At 41.4% G+C, this 19,283-nt stretch overlaps 1 protein-coding gene across 4 annotated transcripts in view; it reads left to right on the forward strand.

Annotated features, from left to right (window-relative positions):
* The first annotated feature begins 4,206 nt into the window (after nt 1-4,206).
* CDC42SE2 (CDC42 small effector 2) overlaps nt 4,207-19,283 on the forward strand; it is an 82,521-nt gene continuing 67,444 nt past the window's right edge. The window contains exons 1-3 of one of the 4 annotated variants that reach the window (XM_039567136.1): nt 4,207-4,293; nt 5,239-5,296; nt 19,119-19,183. The gene's annotated coding sequence lies outside the window, so the exon portion shown is untranslated. Of the gene's footprint in view, nt 4,294-4,568; nt 4,656-5,091; nt 5,111-5,238; nt 5,297-19,118; nt 19,184-19,283 lie in introns of those variants that run through there. The other 3 variants (XM_039567137.1, XM_039567138.1, XM_039567139.1) reach the window with 3 other exon arrangements.

A 19,283-nucleotide genomic window follows, 5' to 3' on the forward strand; every position in this document is an offset into this window, starting at 1 on the left:
GATGACTGTGGATACACTTGACACATCTTTGTTCCTTGAGGGGAATTGCTGTGGGGAACAGTTGAAACTGGGTGTTATCACAGTGCATGACGAAAATGCCACAACTCTTTAGAATATAATGGTACTACTAATTTGGACAGTGCTTCAGGATATCATTACTGTGTTAGCAACTTTGGCCAAAGATTTTTATAATGTTTCTGCAATTCATCTGCTCCTGCATGAAATGTAACCAATAAAAACTGGAAGTTCTTACATTACATATCTTAAATGTACTATATTGAAACAACATTTTGCATGGTGTTCCCCTTATTGGTTCATATGCTTACGAAACCAGAATATTTCTGCTGATGCGTAAATATACTTACTCCCAACATTTCCACATTTTTTTCTGTGCAAGTTCAATGCAATTTCTTTTAGAATGTCTTTTTCAACATTGTTTTGCTCCTTCTCACAATAGTTTTTCAGGAGTGGACTCCTGAGAAACAGAACTTGAGAAAGAAAACGAACTTGTGGTTTTAGACTAACTGGATCTGCACCCAAACTCTGAATTAAGTTTCTGGTTTTACCACATACTATATATGTATGACCTGAGGCAAGGTATACTGTCTCTTTATGCTTCAATTTCTCATCTTGAAAGCAGGGATAATAATAGTTTCTCTACATCACAGGATTCTTGTGAAGTAAAATCCATGAACCGTAATGAAAACCTTCAGCAGAATGGAAATAACAGTTGCAGGTGTTCTTTGCAGGTATGAAATAAGGCAAAGTGCTGGGTCCTGCATTTGGGTCTCAGCAAATGCATGCAGCTCTACAGGCTGGGGGAGAGAGCTGCTTAGCAAAAAGGGACTTGGAGGTGCTCATTGAGAACCAGCTCAATGGGATTGTGTTGGTTTAACACAACCTGGTTTTTGGTGGGCGGGAGAAAAGCTTTGAAACTTCTACTATGTCTGGCACAGAGCCAATCACTGAAGGCTCTGACAATGAGCAGGTTACTAGCCCAATTAGAGAAGTTGGTAATGCCTCTGTGATGACATATTTAAGAAAGGAAAAACCACGGGAAGTTCTATTTCTTCTCCTGAGGGGTGGTGAGGCGGTTGCCAGGGCCCTCCCGAGACCGGGGCCCTCCCGAGACTGGGGCCGCCCGTGCAGTGCCAGCGGGGACCATGCAGCCAGGGCTGCCCATGGAGTGCTGGCAGCGACCACATGGCCTGCGACGAAAACATGGCGAGCAGTTCCTCGATGTGGAGCCCAGGCAGGATCAACCTCTCGGCGTTGCAGAAGCTTTGTAAGAACTTTTCCATTGATAGTATCCTGAGAACAATAATGCCTATGGACAACAAATTCCTTTCAAGTCAGAGAAGAATAAAAAGTGAGGACATGTGAGGAGAACCAACATGGCGGCACTGAGGTCAGCACAAAGGCTGGAGGGGGAGGAAATGCTTCAGGCGTCGGAGCTGAGATTCTTCTGCCCATGGTGAGGACTATAATACAACAAATTGTTTCCCTGTAATTCATTAGGTGCGTGGGGGGAATGCATGTACCCATAAGCAGCCCATGAAGAAAAATGCTCATGCTGGAGCGTGTGGATGCTGAAAAGCTGTCACCTAGTGAGGATCTCGAACAGAGAGAGAAGACCCTTGCTTCCAGAGATAAAGAGAACCCTTGCTTCCAAACTAGAATAGCTTCTCCTTGAAAGATTAAATCCCATGAACTAAAATGGTCCATGCTAGGCAGTTTTGGAAAGACTGCACCGCTCATGGGAGGGACTCACATTACAGCAGGTTGGGTGGGCTGCTGTTCGTGAAAGTTAAAACCATGCTGGAAAAGTTCACAGAGAACTATCTCCTGTGGGAAGGATCCCATGGCAGAAGAAAGAAACTCTTTCCCTTAAGCGTACTGAAGAAAGAGTTTTAAGAAGTGAAAGACTGACCAAAACCCCATGTTTTTTCTCCTTGTGCGGTCGGTGGAAAGAGGGAGGGACTGCAAAGGAAAGGTGTTCTAAAGGTTTATTTTAGTTCTCATTACCCTTTTTACTTTTAATTCTGTTAATAATAAATTTTCTTTATAGTGTTTAAGTTTTGAGCCTGTTTCGTCTTTAAAATATTTTTCCCCTAATCCTTACCTCAACTCATGAAGTTTTCATTTTAATTTCCCCTCCTCTGCTTAGCTATAGCAGAGGAAAATGAGTGAATAGTTTTTTCGTGGGTGCCTAGCACTTAGCCAGCGTCAAACCCCGACAGTGAGCCAGTGCGTGCCCAAGTGGCCAAGAAGGCCAGTGACATCTTGGCCTGAACCAAGAATAGTGTGGCCAGCAGGACTAGGGAAGTGATCATCCTCCTGTACATGGCATTGCTAAGGCTGCACCTCAAGGTTGGTTCTGGGCCACTCTCTTTAAAAAGGACGATGAGGTGCTGGAGCAAAGGGCAAACAAAGGTTTGCCTTTGAGGTGCTGCAGCAAAGGGCAACAAGGCTCATGAAGGGTCTAGAAAACATATCTTATGAGGAGTTGCTGAGGTAGCTGGGTTTGTTTAGCCTTGAGAAGAGGAGGCTCAGAGGGAACCTCATCACTCTACAACTCCCTGAGAGGAAGCTGTAGTGAGGTGGGGGTCGGTCCCTTCTACTGTGCCTGCAGTGAGAGAACCACAGGAAATGGCCTTCAGCTGAAACAGCAGAATCAGATTAGATACTAGAAAAAAATTATCACTGTCAGGGCATGTCAGGCATTCGAATTTGGTTGCCCAGGGAGGTGGTGGAGTCACCATCCCTGGAGGTCCTTAGGAGGCATCTGGATTTGGTGCTGGGTGATGTGGGTTAGTGGTTTAGGGGTTACAGTGGTAGTGCTGGGTTGATGGTTGGACTTGATGATCTTAGAGGTCTCTTCCAACCTAGAGTCTACAGTTCTAAATAAGGTTGTTCATCATCTAAACACACACAGCAGAAACACCATTGGCAGGGCACTGAACTGAAACTGGTTTTCAGTGAGTGGCTCTTCAAGGGAAGATCAGTGTCAGGGCATGCCTGATGCAGGCACTTCTCACACTATGTCCTTCTGAAGGCAAATTAGACATAAGTCTATTGGTGGACACATACAAAGTCGTTTTAGAAAAATATCCAAAATTGTAAAAACACAGTCTAGAAAAATAATAAACCACAAATATGTTGACAGTCAAAAAATGTAATGTATGCCACATTTTTCATTTTAACTCATGCCATCGGACCATGAATGATGTGCAAAACCGGGAAAAGTCATTCACAGGTGAGACAGCAGTTTAAGTCTCTCTGTAAAGAACCACGGCTTGATGGCACCACAGTGTCAGAGTATAGCTGCCAGCCATAGTTCTGCACCCAGCAAGAAATACCTGATATTGCATGTTCATCGTGTTTCATATTTAAGTCATGCTTGCCACCTTCAGCATTTTTCCTTTCTTTCTTATTTTTGAAAGACAGTGTATGACCTGTTGGAATGGAGCGGAGATAGCTCTCTTCGAGAGTCACAGTGGTACCCTATCCATTTTGAAGCAGTAAACCAGCTACAGGTGTGGAGGACCCATGATGAATCACCACGTCTCTGTCAGCAACTGAAGTTGCTGCCGGGGCTACGGGGGTTGTAGGACGCAGAAATTTTACCGACACGCAGAGTGGGCTTGCTGCTGTCAACAGCTGGGGGTGAGAAGACAAACCCCCTTCTCATTTCCTTGTCCGACCACCAGCACACCAGCTTTCGTGACCTACTTTCCGCTACTCCTTAAGCCCGCGGCGATGCCAGCACATTTTGGCTAGGCGACGGTCAGCGCTGGGGTCCCGCTGCGGTGGGCAGCGAGCCGCGGGCGGTCGCAGCGCAGCGGGGCGGGCAGGGAGCGCTGCGGCGCCGGCGGAGCCTCGAACGCGCGGCGGCAACGGAGGAGGAGCGGGCGGCACAGCGATAGCGCTGACAGGCAGCGGCAGCCGCTCTTTGTCCCCTCCCCTCCCCGGCGCGCCCAGACCAGCCGGCAGCGCGGAGCGGAGCGGGCCGGCCTGGGGACTCCTTCCCCGCGCCGCCGAGGTCGCCATCTTCACCCCCGGGCTCGCCTCGGACGCTGCTGGCCGGGCTCCCGGGGAGCCACCGGGAGCCTGCGACGCGCCCCCCCCGCTGCATGTGACCGGCGGGCGGTAGCGGCCTCCTCCGCGGATCTCGGCTGCGTCCTCCTCCGCCCCCGGCGCGGCGGGGAGGGGGCGCGGGGCGCCCGGCAGCGGGAGACGGAGGTGCCGGAGCGCGGCGGGCACACAAAGGAGCGGGCGCCGCCGTGGGCAGCGGTGAGTGGCGGGGCAGGGGTGCGGAGGTCCCCGCTCTCGCCGCCCTTCCCTGTACCTGCCGGCGGGCTGGGCTGCGGCCACTCCCTTTCCCGGGGGCCCGCAGAGAGCGATGGGGGGGGTTGTGTCGCGCCGCAGCCTGGGACCGCCGGCGTTTCCCGCACCGACAGCCCCACGGCCGGGCAGCGGCGAGCAAGGGCCGAGCGAGGTGCCCGGGCGGCGGGGCCGGTGCTGGGCGGGGCGATGCGGGGGAGGCTCCGGCCGCGCCGCCTCGGGAGCAGGCAGTGCCGCGGGCGCGGTGGGTGATGCTCGGCCGTAATCTCGCTTGACGCTCGGACAAAGAGGAGCGAGCAACAAATTTTGTGGTGGGCGATAAAAAAAATTATGAAGAGTGGTTTGATTTTCCTGGGTTTGTGTTTTTTGGGTTTGGGGGTTTTTTTTTGTTTGGTTGGTTTTTTTTTTTTTTGTTTGTTTGTTTTTTTGGTTTTTTTTTTTTTTTTTTGTTGTGAGGCTTTTGTGGGGTGTGGGTTGGGGTTTCTTCCGGTTCTTTTTTTATGCCGTGCGCCCCCGCCCCCTAGCCCGAGCGTGCGGCGGAGGGCAGGTGCCGCGGTGGGCGGGAGCGGCGGGCAGCGGGGCCTGGGCTCGGGCTGTGCCCCGCGCAGGGCGTGGCGGGGATGCCGCGACGCCTCCGTCCCTCCCGCCCGTGTCCCTGAGCGCCGTGGGGAGCCCGGCGGGGCCGCGGGGGGGGTGTAAGGCCGCCCGGGAGGGGAAGGAGGGCGCTGGGGTACAGCAGCGATGACTTTCGTGCGCATCCAGAGAGGTAAATTAGCGTTTAACAGCGGATATTTAAAACGTGGCGCTTGTCTTTTGGGGCAAGCGTGTGGTTTTCAGGCAGTTACTCCGTGTGTGTGACCCTGTGCGCTTACCAAAATTGTAACTCTCTCACAGGTCAGGAGAACTTGAGGCCCTGTGGCATTTTGCTCTGAAGCTGGATATGCATTAAACTGTAAGTTTTCCAGTTTTGTTTCTGAACTTGGATTGATGAATGGAGTGATTGCTTCATGTCTGCGAGACAAAAACTTGAGAAATAATTTAAGTGAGATCCTAGGCATACTTTTGTGATGCCAGTTGCATATATACGCCCCTCCTGGACTGCAATAACTGGTTAAAAAATAGAAAAGTAAAGAAAATCCGGGAGAAAGGGATGCCTTAAACTCTTGCTTTTACGTATGGTTTTGCTGATGGGTCTTTATTAATTCTCCAGGGCTGACAGTCACCTCTTAGGCTTAAATTAGTGTATAGGAAATACCTGTTAGTGTAATACTGGTGTGTTTCCCTATATTTTAGTGAAATGACTAAGACTAGATGCTGCTTTTTCATCATTCTTAAGGCATACTTAGTCAGTTATTTTACTTAGGTGATCTGATTAATAGCAGCTCGTTGAAGGTACAGATATATTTCTGAGTTGTTTCTTAAAGTGTTAAATATAGATGAATTTTTGAAAGATGTAATTAATATTAAATTTCTACTGTAATAATGGGTTTTTTTGAAGGGTGAAGGGACTGTTGTAGATAAAATTGCTGGAAGTCATCAAGCAAATGACTACAACCACTAATGAAATAAGTAGCAGATCAAATAAGCAATGAGATAATTAGCTGTACAAATTTAGTATACACATAAACTTCACTGTCTGTCAATGGCTGCGTTACTGCTCTTTTAAATTTGGGTTCTTCTATTAGCTTGAATGAGAAGCTGGAACCTGGATATAGCTGTCTGGGCATCTAAGTGGTGCTAATGGGTATCAGTTATTCAGTGTTCAAGATGCTTCCTGGTGAAGTTTCTCTAGATCTAGGCCAGAGTTGTATAGCTTAGAAATTACATCGTGCAGTCCATGTAATATTATATGGCATTTGTGCAGCAGAGGAACGAAGAACTCTGACACTGTTGTTATGTGTATCTTGCCCAGAAGTGTTACAGTTAAATTATCTTTTATTCAAAGGCTGTTTTGCCAAAAAATAATTGTCAATTTAGTTATGCTGCTGTATAACCACACCAAATAAATTTCTTTTGAAGCCTCCTGGTAATTCTGACCTTATGAGGATTTTGGAAGTTCTTTGGTGGCTTGGTGTGCAGTGTGCTGGTCTGTGGTCTTGAGGGCATGGTGGCTGGTCAGGATAGGGAAAAACTGTTAGAAACGTTTGAAATATCCCATCGTGTCAAAAAAATGAGTTGATTTAGAAACAGCTAAAGGAGATGAGAAATATAGTGTGTGTTCCAACTTTCTTTCTGAATATTTTACTGTGCCTTTTTTTACCTATATATCAGAGCTTTCATTGCAGTGATAAAATATTAACCCTAAAGTGGTTTCAAAAAATCAGATCATGTGCCATAGAGGTATTATAGTAAACAAGAAGGATTCAATGTCTCATTTCATCTCTTTCCCCAACAAGAAGTGTAATTGACACTGTCCTGCTTTTCTAGGAGTAATGGCTCATGGTGGTGAAATAGCGCTAATCAACAGTTGTTGCTGTAATTGATTGTCCACTGGGGAGGAGTCCACGTAACACCCATTAACTTGAGCAAGCAAACCCTTAAGATACTTTTGCCAGACCTTTTGACCCTGCAGTGGGGCGTGAAGGGGCTTCTTTTTTTGCCTCTTGAGTTTCTCCTTGCTAGAATTACAGTGCACTATTAGAAAAATACTTTTTCCTTTACACCGCTGTCAAGGAAAACATATTTCATTCTGTGATATATCACTGAGGTGGCAGTTTCTTGAAGTTCAAGAATTTTTTTTCAAACTATTAGGAACAGCACTGAGATACTTGCTTTGCTTAATGTGATTTATAGATCTACCTTTAGGCATGAAGCATAATGTGAAATTAAATGACTCAGTAATGGAAAAAAAGAACCCCGGTGTTGAAGTACTCCCTGGAGATACTGCTCCTGTTGAATTTTTTTGTTGTTGTTACTTTCATTTTCAGTGAACTTAGCTTAACAAATTAAATGTAAACTTAGCATACCATACTGCTAAGGAAAATCTTACGCCAGTCTGTTTTGCATACTGTGTCATGATTTGTGTTAGCTCCGGACAGAAACCCGTTGGGTTCTGGTCAGTGTCAGTGAGTGCTTGGATAGAATTCAAATGTCACTAATTTTCACTTTTGAGTGATATAATTTGACTATTCAAATTAGTTCTCAGTAACTCAGTTATATCTCTTGATTACATTTGACAGCCTGAGTCCAGGTAGTGAGTAGCAGTTTATCATATAATTCATTAGTGCTACACATATTTTTACTAGACATAATTCTAGCAAGTATTATGGACTGTTGCCTTATGTAAACGTATGTAAACACTTATCTTTGGTCACCGCCTTACCCTTGGGTGTGTGTTTCTCGTTCTGCGTCTCTGTGTGTGTAGATAGAGAAAGTGGATGAAGGCTAGTGTGGCCCATGTTGTTCCTCGTGCCGTATTCATTAAAATGTGTTTGTTAGTGACTACTGTATCTGTTTAATATTAGTCATCTTGTGTCTCCTAATTTTAATATTGGCCTGTATAGCGAATAAAGAGTTTTAAAGGAGCTTAGGGTCTTGTGGAAGTGTTAGTCATTGTTGTCATGCTTTAAAAGTGAGAGAATTGCTTTCTTATATATGCTGAAGGACTGTAGAGAATTGACTGCTGAAACATGAACGCCTGTCTTCCAATCCAATTTTATCAATGATCAAAGTATATCTAGCAGGGTTAGCATGAAGGAGTTATTTTAATATTATAGCTGCTGTATTACTTTTGTGTTAAAAAGTACTGAAACAAAGTGTATATGATGACTGCACAAATAAATTACTTTATTTTTTTGAATAGACTAGATGTAGATGCACTAGAAAAGCAGCAACATGGTGTTCCTTCCTGTAACCAAGCCTGGGAGGAAAATAAAGGAGAAAGGGGGGGGAGGAATGCTGCTCAGAAAGATGCTGGTCCTGAGATGGGTGGATTGGATTCCTTTTTCTTTAAAAACATCAGTTGATCTGAAGAGAGGCTTTTGAGTATTCACAATCACTTAAAGGTTTCATGTTATTTTGATGAAGCAAGGCTGTCTTGCATGATGAGCGTCTCATTTTATTGTATGACTAGCAATGATAAGAAATAATCACGAATTCAAGGAAGAAGCAAGCTGAAGCAATTGAAACTGGGTAAGAGAGCAATCAAACAGCTACACTGAACATATTTAAGTAGGGACTTCATATAAAGGGCAGATTGAAGAGGAATTTTAGCAGTGAGAAAGCTGCCTGTTAGTAACAAAGTGAATGTAGGAAAATTAGGCTGGTGAGTGTCCTACAAGAGGGTCTTGGCTCAATGCCCATTACACAGATGGGTAACTCTGCCTGAGGACTCCTTTGGTCTTTTTCAAATTCAATGTTTTGTGTCTGCATACAAGTGGATGTGTGAGATGAAACTACTAAACCAAGAGTAGTCGTAAGAGGATCAGTATTTTCTGTTGACTGCTTCACCTGACTCCAAGAGGAAGAGGAGCTCTCTTGTCCATGTAAAAGGCAAAGTTATCGGAGTGCAGACCTACTTCAAAGCAGTCTTATATATTCTTTGTCAGTATCACATTAACAGAAGGACTTAGGAAGGAGGTGTAAGGAGGAAGATGTAAGATGTCAATACAATTGTCAGCAGGTTTTGCAGGCTTCTTCCTGGAAACATAACTGAACTGTATTAACTTCCTCTTTTAATTTATTTCGTTTTCTGTCCAGTCAGATTTGCAATATTTGTTGTGAGATGTCAGAGGGAGAACTGCTGGTGTGACTCTTGGGGATGTCATAGGCAGGGCTGAGAGCTGGACTTGATTATCCTTGGGGGTCCCTTCCAACTCAGCATATTCTATGATTCTATGGTACCTTCTGTCTGCCTGTGCAGTAGTGCATGGGCTACTATGGGAGAAGGCAAGCTGTAGATAATTGCACTGCTTGAAGCGCTAGGAACTGCTATTCAGCTTGCGTCTGTGTTATGGCTGAACTATATTCAACAAAAACCAAAATGGGTCTCTGAGTTGTGTTCAATGGTTTACTTATTTGGCTGATGTTGAAAGTAGGGATCATATTAGAGGCTGATATCTAGTAATGTCAAAGGCCTATTGAGTTGCAGTTACCTGAGCCCTTGATCTGATACCATAGTTATTAGAAAACAGTTACCTCAGTTTTTCACTGGATAGAGTTTGAATCCTTTCCCCACCATACATAAGTTGGCTTGTGATGAGGTTCGTTGCACTGCATGAACCAATGCCTCTGTGTTGGAGAAGAGGTGCTGGAGGAGAAACTGCAGTTCATCTTTATAGAGAAGGAGAAACTTTGATCTAAGCAGTGCGGGGCTTGTAATGCTGTGAGAGTATTACACATGGAGGCAACCACTCTGATCTAATAATTTTTCAGAGCTAAACAGCTAGAGTGCTTAGAGTTGCACTTTAGGCAAGCAGGGATAAAATATTTTAATTATTGCTAGCCATTTAGGCTAAAAGAGAGAGCTATTTGTTTTATTAATATATGAATAGTACAAGGGCAAAACTGTGCATGAACCAAGTAACTTATTGCAGACTGCATCATGGTTCACTGGGTATTTTGGTATCTTGTACTTTTTTGCAAATTGCTGTACAACTCAACCTGGTTTTTTCTGATTGTACGTGCCTTGGACTTTATCAGTTATTACAAAGAGTTCAAAAATGTTTCCTTAGGAAAACTTTCTTTTCATAGAACAGAAAGTGTGTTGTCACCGAAGTCTCCTCAGTTAAAAATCTCAATTATCCTCATAGAAAAAGTAAGTGTCTGCCTTTTGACTGAGTTTTGTGAATTCTGTCTTAAATTTGGTACATTTTCTGTCTTAAGTACTGGCTTATCTTTGTATGGGCTTGATATACTTTTCCCATGGTTCATTTTTGGAATGGGACTCTTAATCATTTTTCTTGTACTCATCCACTGAATTTGGAGACCAGCTGTTTAAATCTTGTGCAAAAATAGGACTTTTCTAAATTGCAGCTGGCTTCCTTGTCAAAACAGTCACACTACTTAACACTGAAATATTATATGCAGAAGGTGTCTTGTTACATTTATTGATTGCTTTTATCTTACAGCTCATATTCAATAATTCTTGTGCTGTCTGATAATATCTCTTTTAATTGGCCCCACGTGATGCAGCTATTAGCATCAAACACCATTTGCTAAAGGAATTCCACCTACTCCTTTAAAGCTTCCTGAGAACAGTTTTTCACTTGAGCTCAAGTACCTATTTCTTCTCTTAACCCTTCAAGTGAATGGTATCTTGCCCTGATCTTTTTGCACTGAAGTTCTTTTCTAGTAAGCTGAGTTTTATAAGGTTTGTTGTGCCTTGATAGAGTTTAAAAAAATTAAAATTGATGTAAGAATGTAGTTTCAAGTTGAGTAGTCCTGTTCACTTGAACTGTACACGCAGATTCTGAGATACAGTAGAAGCTGCTTCCCCCAGCTGAAAGTACATGTAAGTATTTCAGAAACAGGAGTTTACCCATTTTCTTTGATGTTGACATATTCAAAAAGTCAGTGTACAGTGGACTAGAAGAAAGCCTTAAAAATGTGTGTTTTACAAAACATCTAATTTTTAAGGCGAGGAAGAAGGAAGCAGGGAGTAGTCTTCACCAATTGTGTTATTTTTGGTATTTCATGCACTCCTTGCTGATCAGTTTGGTTTTGGTTTTTTTGTCCTCAAGCATATGTGAGGAATAATTTGCAGAGCTAATACAAAACTAAGCTCTGATGCATTCCGTTGTTTTATTTCTTTTTGGTTGGTTGATTTTGTCCTGTCAAAAATTCATCTTGCACAAATGTTTAGGTGATGTGCTCACAGTGGGAACATGTCACTGGTACAGCCAGGGCTTGCTACATAATCAAGTCTTTTTTTCAGTGTTGAAATAGGGACTTTTTTTGCAGGATAAACCTAGGTGTGTTCAGCTCTGTTATTTCTTATAATTGTACCTTGTTTTCTTCTAAGCTGTCTTGTAAATGGCAAAGCCTTGTGATACTCTTCAGAAATGTTAGTTGGACTTGAGACTGCATTGACGTGAATTTGAGGGGGCAGTATGTCAGTAGTCAGTTTCACTCTTGTGAAACATGTGGACCATCCTCCAGGGTCTACCACTTCCAAGCTTCCTGTAAGCTTTTTCTATAGAATAACCTGTCAATCCCTGCACTGGTGCCTTTACTCTCCATGCACGATTGTTAAGTGGTGCTTTCACTTAGCTCAGGCCTTTCCTGGGAAGTCAGCAGGAGTGGTGACTCCTTTCAGCTCTTAAGTGTTACAGGTCAAACCCTGGCTGTGATCAAGTTAGCGGTGAAGCTTTCATTTGAGATCCTAAATTCATTACAATTGTGTCTGCAAAGCAAGTTAGCTGCATCTCTGCAAGAATGCATTGCGAGGATGATACTGGCCATCACCCAGCAGGTAGCAGTTACAGTGGAGTCTTGTTCTTTGTATTTATTCAGGAGAATTGCAGTTAATTGTATCCAGAGCTGCTTACAAACCAAAGTATGAGCATTATCAGTGTATATACAGGAAAATACAAATACTGGAGGTTGTGGTGGATTTGTTTTTTAACATATTTATTACTTGGTTGGGGCACAATTGTTACCTTTGCTCCCAGTCCTTTGTCCTCAGTGTTGTCAGGATATGTGTGTATTCACAGTAAGATGATTCTTATTTCTTAAGATTTAAAAAATTATTATTTATTGCAGTTGAAAATTGTAATAAATAAAAGGAAACTTAATGAAGAATGATGACATTTGGGAGAAACTCACAGCAGGCACAGACCTGTGATAGTCCAAACAAGTGTGCATTTTAGTGAAATAGTATGTCGGTTAAGAATTCCATTAAAGAAAATATGTTCTGAAAATGACACTTCCACAAATAGGTACTCAAATATTTACAGAGGTAATGGGTGATTCTAGATTATGCTTTTTATACTGCATATATGCCATCTTTTTTTCAAGTTCTTAAACTTTGTTATTTTTCTTTCAAGGACAGAAAGTGTGATCTGAAAGCTTTGTTGCTTTGTTTCTACTGGTTGAGATCATATTAAGATATTTTTGTCAGAGTTCTTCTGTACAGACAACTTTATCAAACTATATGTGAATTATTGTCTCTTTAAATGTATCTTAATTTGTGTTTGCATCTATTCAGAGATGCTGAGGGCATTTCAAATGTTGTACTGTTCTGAAGTCCCAGGCAGCAAATTTTGCAAATCACCATGGTAATGTGCGTTTTGCACGTGGGAGGAAGGCTAAAGTTGGAATCTGCATTAACAGAATCTGTTAATATTACTTATGCTCAGTGGCACTAGCACTGCTTGTTCTTTGACATGCGTGTTCTTTGACTGCATGTTCTTTGCTTAATTAAAAGCAAAGTAATATGATGGCATTAAAAGCCCCTATTGTCTGATTTTTAATATTTTTTTTTTGTGATTCTGAAACAAATCTACTGAAATAATCAGACATGGGGGTAATTGTGGAATCTTCTTTCTGTTCAGAAAATGGCCTGTGATAGTCTTGTAAACTAGCAAAGAAACTTCAAAATTTCTTTGTTCCCTCTCTAAGAACTTATGGATAGACTTAAAACTCAGTGTGTTACACTACCAAGGATACTTATTACTGATAGTGCATGTCCTATCATTGTGAATGTTTAAGGTTCTTGATTTTGGATAAGCTTATTTGGATTATTTTGTACTTGCAGTTGTTGTCTCAGACACAGAATTAGTTCTGAAGTATCATCAAGGCTAGTCTAATTTATTTTTTTTAATAAAGAAGAACTGTGTTCCTTTCTGAAACTGGTTCTTAATTGCTCTCAGTGCTGACAACATATAAACTTAAAAAATGCCTGTGAATTTGTAGGAAAAGTGGACAAAAGAGAAGTTCAAGCTGATTTTTCTTGTCTCTTTATTACTGTAGTCTAAAGAAGCTTGAAAAAATTGGAGGCTTGGATGAAGAATTATTTATTTTCCCCGTTACTATATTGATTGTCTCAAATCTCAAAGTAGGAGAGCAGTGAAAACTGTGAAGGATGTAGAGAGGAAGGCGTACAAGGAGTGGCTGAGGTCACTTAGTTTGCTGAGCCCAGAGAAGAGGAGGAGACTGAGGAAAGACAGAGATCTCATTGCAGTCTACTATCTCCTTGTGAGGGGAAGAGGAGCAGCAGGCATTGATCTCTGTAATGACCCGTGACAGGACCCGAGGCAGTGGTATGAAGCCATTGTGCTAGGAGAGGTTTAAGTTGTATATTAGCAAAAGGTTTTTTACCCGGAGTGTGGTTGGTTCCTGGAAAAGGCTCCCTTAGGAAGTGGTCACAGCACCAAGCCTGACAGAGCCCAGAAGTGTTTGGACAGTGCTCTTGGGCACATGATGTGACTCTTGGGGCTGTCCTGTGCAGGGCCAGGTGTTGGACTTGATCATCCTTGTGGTTCTCTTTCAATTCAGCATATTTTATGATTCTATGAAATTTTAATGAGTTGCAATAACTTACTAGTTTAAAAACACTGACCCACTGCTATTGAGAATTATAGGCATTAATATGGGTTCAAAATGCAGTCATTATGACTTGTGTTAGATGGCCTGAGAGAGCAGGCTTCTTAACTCTTTCATTGCATGGATAAACCTTATAGCAAAACCACCGAGAAGGATGGGGAATTGAGATGCTCTTGCTGCATCAGGGTTGAAATGAGTCAGGAGGTTAGAGCTGCTCATTAGAGCTGCCTTTGCTGCCAGCAAAGCAGAGTTATTAGCCTGGTGTGACATGAACATTCAGACTGTTCTGGACTTGGGAGGTCATCTGAAGATCTGAGCCATCTGTGTGTGCATTCACATTACTTGGTGCGTTTTGTTTTTACAGTGCTATTCACTTGTACGCAATCTGTCATAGTAATAATGCTTATTACTGTGATATTTTTCCTTCAAAATGCCAGGCCTCCTTTTGAGGGTGCAAGTATGGGAAGTGATGACTTTGACAGTCTTTGCCTTAGGAAAACAAGCTGTTTTTTCAAGGCTGTTTTTGCAAGGGCTGAACATAGCTGTGTATGCAGTGTAGTCATTTGTACACCTAGTGACTTGGTAGGTCTTTTTTTGCTTTTTGAGGAGGGAGATATTTACTGTCCACTCCACTATCTCTCTTTCTAGTTCTTTAAAAGACAAAACTTGAGGATCAGTAGGACTTCAGACAGTGAACTGTTGTAGTTTTGGGTGGGATTTTTTTTGGTTGTGTCATTGCCTTAACTTGTCTATTTCTGTTATGTACAGGATCTGTGGTAGCACACGGGTTGATTGTCAGTCACTTGGGTGGTTTAAAGCAGACAGCTATGGGATTATTGATACTAGATTTTGAAGAAAAAGCTAAGTAAACGACATCCTTTATCTGATGGATCAGTGGAGTTATTCGTGTCAGGTTTTCAAAGTCTCTATTTGCAGATATGAAAACACAGTACCTGCTTCTGAAAAGCATGGTACTAAGTGCACCTTTCTCCCAACTCCTTAGAAAAAAAGAAAAGCCTTTATGGTAGTAAAATAATCTGAGAAGGAAATATTAGTACACAGATACTTTCCCCTTCACTTTAGAAAGGCTTAGCCTTTCAGACTTTGTTATACATACTGAGTTTTCTCCATACTGAAAATTCAGTGTGTCTAATTAAAGTGAAATACAAGATTTCACCCTTCATGTAGCTGAATTTCTGCACTTCCTGCTTCTGATCCCAGGGTATCTTTCAGTCTTCTACCTAGTGTGTTCATGCAGTGTTATGTGTTCATCTTCTAAAGTAGACACGTGTGTCTTTGATGAGCCAAGGAATTTCATTAGAAGGGGAAGAAATAGGAAAGCCTGATGCCAATACAGATAAACATGACCTGGACACTAGTCTTCTGGGTGTCTAACTCCTACTAGTTTCTGAGAGAATTATTTGCCTTTTTTTTCTGACTTGAGGAGATTTCTGGAGGCCAAACAAGGTAAATGCAAACATTGTAAAGTATTGAAATGTCTTGATGTTGCTATCATCTAAGGATCTCATGAGAACAATGTTTGAGGTGAGGAAAAGGCACTCGGAGGTAAGTTTAAGTAGGCCACTGCCCCAAGTCCTCTTGTAGGCTAAGTCGGTGAATAGAAGTATCTTTCTCCTAAAGACGTATCTTAAGTGTAAACTTCATCTCTAGTTTGTCCTCTGAGGAACTCTAATTTTGAGATTTATATCCCTCTGATAGGAATGGGAGAAACTAAAATGAACCCTCATGGTTTTTTTCTACTTACCTTTAATGTTGTATACCTTATGGCTCTTCTGGTGCCAGATAAGCACAGCTCTGAACTCAGTGACATTTACTGACTCCATTCATTATGGTTCTGTGAAATGAATTGCTGTACCAGTTACAAGCTTCATAGTGAAATAATAAGATATGCTCTACTGACTGTCTGTAATTTTCTGTATGTATGTGACTTTGCCTTTGACTAGAATAGAGAGAGAATTGTAAATCTGTGTGTGTATATATGGTATATGTCTACAGAGATGAAAATGACTCAGCAGGTGCAAGATTAATCATTGGTATTTTTTTCCATTTCTGTTTTTAATAGCTTTCAAAAGGATGAAGAAGTTAGATGTTCTAATGAAGACAGTGAAACCCAATACAAACTGTAGTTATTATTTTCTAATGGATAAACCAGTGAAACTGCTGAAGTTCACTGTTTCTTTTTTTCTTCTAGTGGACAGGACTGAATGTTTGCAGGCATTTAACTGTTCGTATATTGTAAAATCATGGCCTCTTTGGCTTAGAAAATATTGTTCTTTATGGTAGAAATACATTTTTAAAGCTCACGCTGTACATGTGTTTTCAAGTTCTGTATCAAATTTCAACCTGTTTTTGTGTAATTAGAAGGCAGCTTGGAAAATGTTATGGAGCTACACTAATGATTTTACTCTCTGAATTTGAGACTTAGGAATAACAATATTAATTTTCTGAAGCCTCTTGATGCTTATGATGCTTTTGTAGCTGTTCTAAATATGCTTCTTTGGCATTTAGATTCTCTAAAATAATGTGTCTCTCTTCAGTAGAAACACTGTACTAATACATATGCTTCACTTTTCTAAGGGAACCCATATCTCATTTACCCTGTTGATTTGTATTTTGTCATCTTTATTTTCATGCACAGGTTTTATAGTGAACGCCTCATAAAAGGCTAATGTGACTTGTAAGGTGGGACTAAGTAAAATAAGAAATCACCTGAGCAGATAATATCAGGATGACAATGAAATCACCTGTTAATGTGGCAACACTAGTGATTTCTTGTAACTGGTTAAATCAGTAATGTAATTATTATTTAGAAATACAGGCTTGAAAACAAGGCTTCAGACAAGCATAAAGCTTCAAATTCTCACACAAATGATACCACTTAAACAAATGTTTGTTAAAACTGGCTTTTTTAATGAATGTGGTGTGGACAAGTCTGCAGTAACCTGTCCAGAGTTAACAGAAAGTTGGCACAGCTTGTTTAGTAGTGTGCCTTGGCAGTACCTGCAAACAGTTACTCTTTCCACTCTGCTGTCATTTAATAGCCTTTCAAGCCAAAAGTCTACCATTTATAGAAATGATTCTGTTAATTAAATTGTCCATTATAATGTAGGTTTAGTCTACAGGCTTCATTCATCTGGGATTCCAGATAGCTGTGACATGATGACTTAAGGCCACTGGTCCAGATCATCTCATTTGTGACTGGCTTTTTAAAATGTTACTGTACAGGGGTTGCTTTCATTGTTCTGTCCTGCTGCTCTTACAGCATGGCCCTAGATTTCTAATGCCAAAGTTCAGGAAAGTCTTGAAGTCTATTTTTCTTTAAGGAGAGGGGTGGAGGAAGACATTTGGCTTAGAGACTGTAAATATAGATATTCTTATATCTACTGTTACCTCATATGTATAGATGTTATTACATATTTAAGTTGTTTATTCAGAATTGGTTGCTACATGCTTAGGATGTTATGTGTGCTATTAATGTGTAGCCTTTGGTAATTTCTCATAATGCAGTTTTGTGAAATTTGCTAATATGAATCTTTCTCCACTTTGCTTTCAGTGGCATTGCATTTGAGTGAGTAGGTCTGTTTAACTGCAGCAAATTAGTTGTTTCTCTTGTCTATATATCAGCTGTTCTCCACAGAGTCTTTAACTAGAAGGTAACTAACTTGCATTGACAGTTGAAAGTTACAAAATTGACATCTACTCTAAAAATACATGCTTGCCTTGCTCGCTTTAAGGATTTTATTTGCTTTCTTATTGGGCCGTCATAGCTCTTGACATGTCTATGCAGACAAATCTCCCCCGTTCCCTTTTTCCTTCACAACATTTTTCTTTTCATTTACCATTTTTCTGCATTTATAGTCTGTTTTACCTGCTCTCATCTGCCTTAGCTCTTTGTTTGTCCATAATTTTTTTGACAATCTTTTCTGAAAACTACATGAGTAAAGATAAAAACCCCTTAATTTTACTTTTTAGGTCTGTCTTATGTCAGAGAAGACTTGGTTCCCTAGTTTGTGAGCAACGAAAGGCTAAGATACGATAAACAAGCCCCCAGTAAAAGTCAGCAAGCAAATGCCTCTCCCTATAGCATGAAGCCTAAGACATTGGGGGTCTCAAGTGTAGTAGGGAGGTGGGGCTTTTTGTTTGTGGGTTTATTTTGCTCTGGTTTTGATTTTTTGGTTATTAATAAAATCTGTAAAACATTGCCCTAACGTAGGAAGTGTACAAAATTTCATTTACTACTGCATTTACCTTATTTTCATATGTGCATTTGAAGTGTAAACTAGGTTGTTTGGTATTTTCAGCTTTCCTCATGTCTTCTGTCTGTTTTGAAGCCCATTTCTGGTATATCAATGCTGTCATGACTGTCATTGCAGGTGGATGCTCTGTGAATACTGGGGTGTTCTGATTTGTTTGGGTTTGAATAGAGGTTTAACAGCATTAGATATTCTGCTGCTACTTCAAGTAGCAGTGATTCTTCTTGTCACTCAGAGCCAGCTCTTACCAATGTGTTTCCTTTCTGTTATTGCCTGCAGTATTTGTAATCCATCCTTCCTTTTACTGAGAACTGCTGTACTTGGTAACAGATGTCACGGACATAATTCAATAACAAACTTGTTTGCTAAACTTCACACACTTCATGACATTTAACTGCCAAGTTACACGTTTTTATTGGGAAGTAGTACAAAACAGTTATTCCCTGAATACCTGGTGTTACCAGTCATTTGAAATCTGATCACTAAGGAAGATTACCTAGCTAATTTTGCAAAAACAGTGTTGGTGTATACATACAATTCTCACATGCCCCTGCTAATATAAAAGTCTGACCCAAGCAAAGGAATCAGCCAAAACTAAATAGGTGCTGTTTTTGTACCCATGCTTCTTATTTGCTTCGTTTAACTATGTCATACGTGTGAGTATATATAAAAATCATTTATATACTTTAAACACTGTCTAAACATATTGGGATATAAGAATTAAGAGGACCTGAGAGTGCACAAGTCAGTGAAAGTTTCTTTCAACACTGCTGTGAACAAGGTAGTCCGTAATCCTTGAGATCATTCGCAAGTGGAAGTTGCGAATGTCATTCTGACGTCTGTGGTTGGTGCTTTGCAAAGGAGAAGCCTTGGAGGAACTCCTGACTCTCCCTCTTGGTAGCTGCTTTCTTCGTGGAACCATGAAGTTACACTGCTCTTCACTGTGAATAATTTGCATTAGGTGCTGCAACAGGTAGTAACTTACGCTGTTTTTTTCTCTTTTTCCTCACTCTCTAGAATTGGGGATATCTTCACTGAATAACTTGCTGCTTAAAGAAAGTAACAGAAGTTGGGAAATTCAGGTAGGCAATACTTTCAGTTTACTTTTCGCTTTAAATGTTGATGCTAATATGGATGACCAATCTGTAAATATTCGTTGTGGTACTAAAATCATCAAAGCAT

This window comes from Corvus cornix, chromosome Z (assembly GCF_000738735.6).
Source record: "Corvus cornix cornix isolate S_Up_H32 chromosome Z, ASM73873v5, whole genome shotgun sequence".
Lineage (NCBI taxonomy): Eukaryota > Metazoa > Chordata > Aves > Passeriformes > Corvidae > Corvus > Corvus cornix.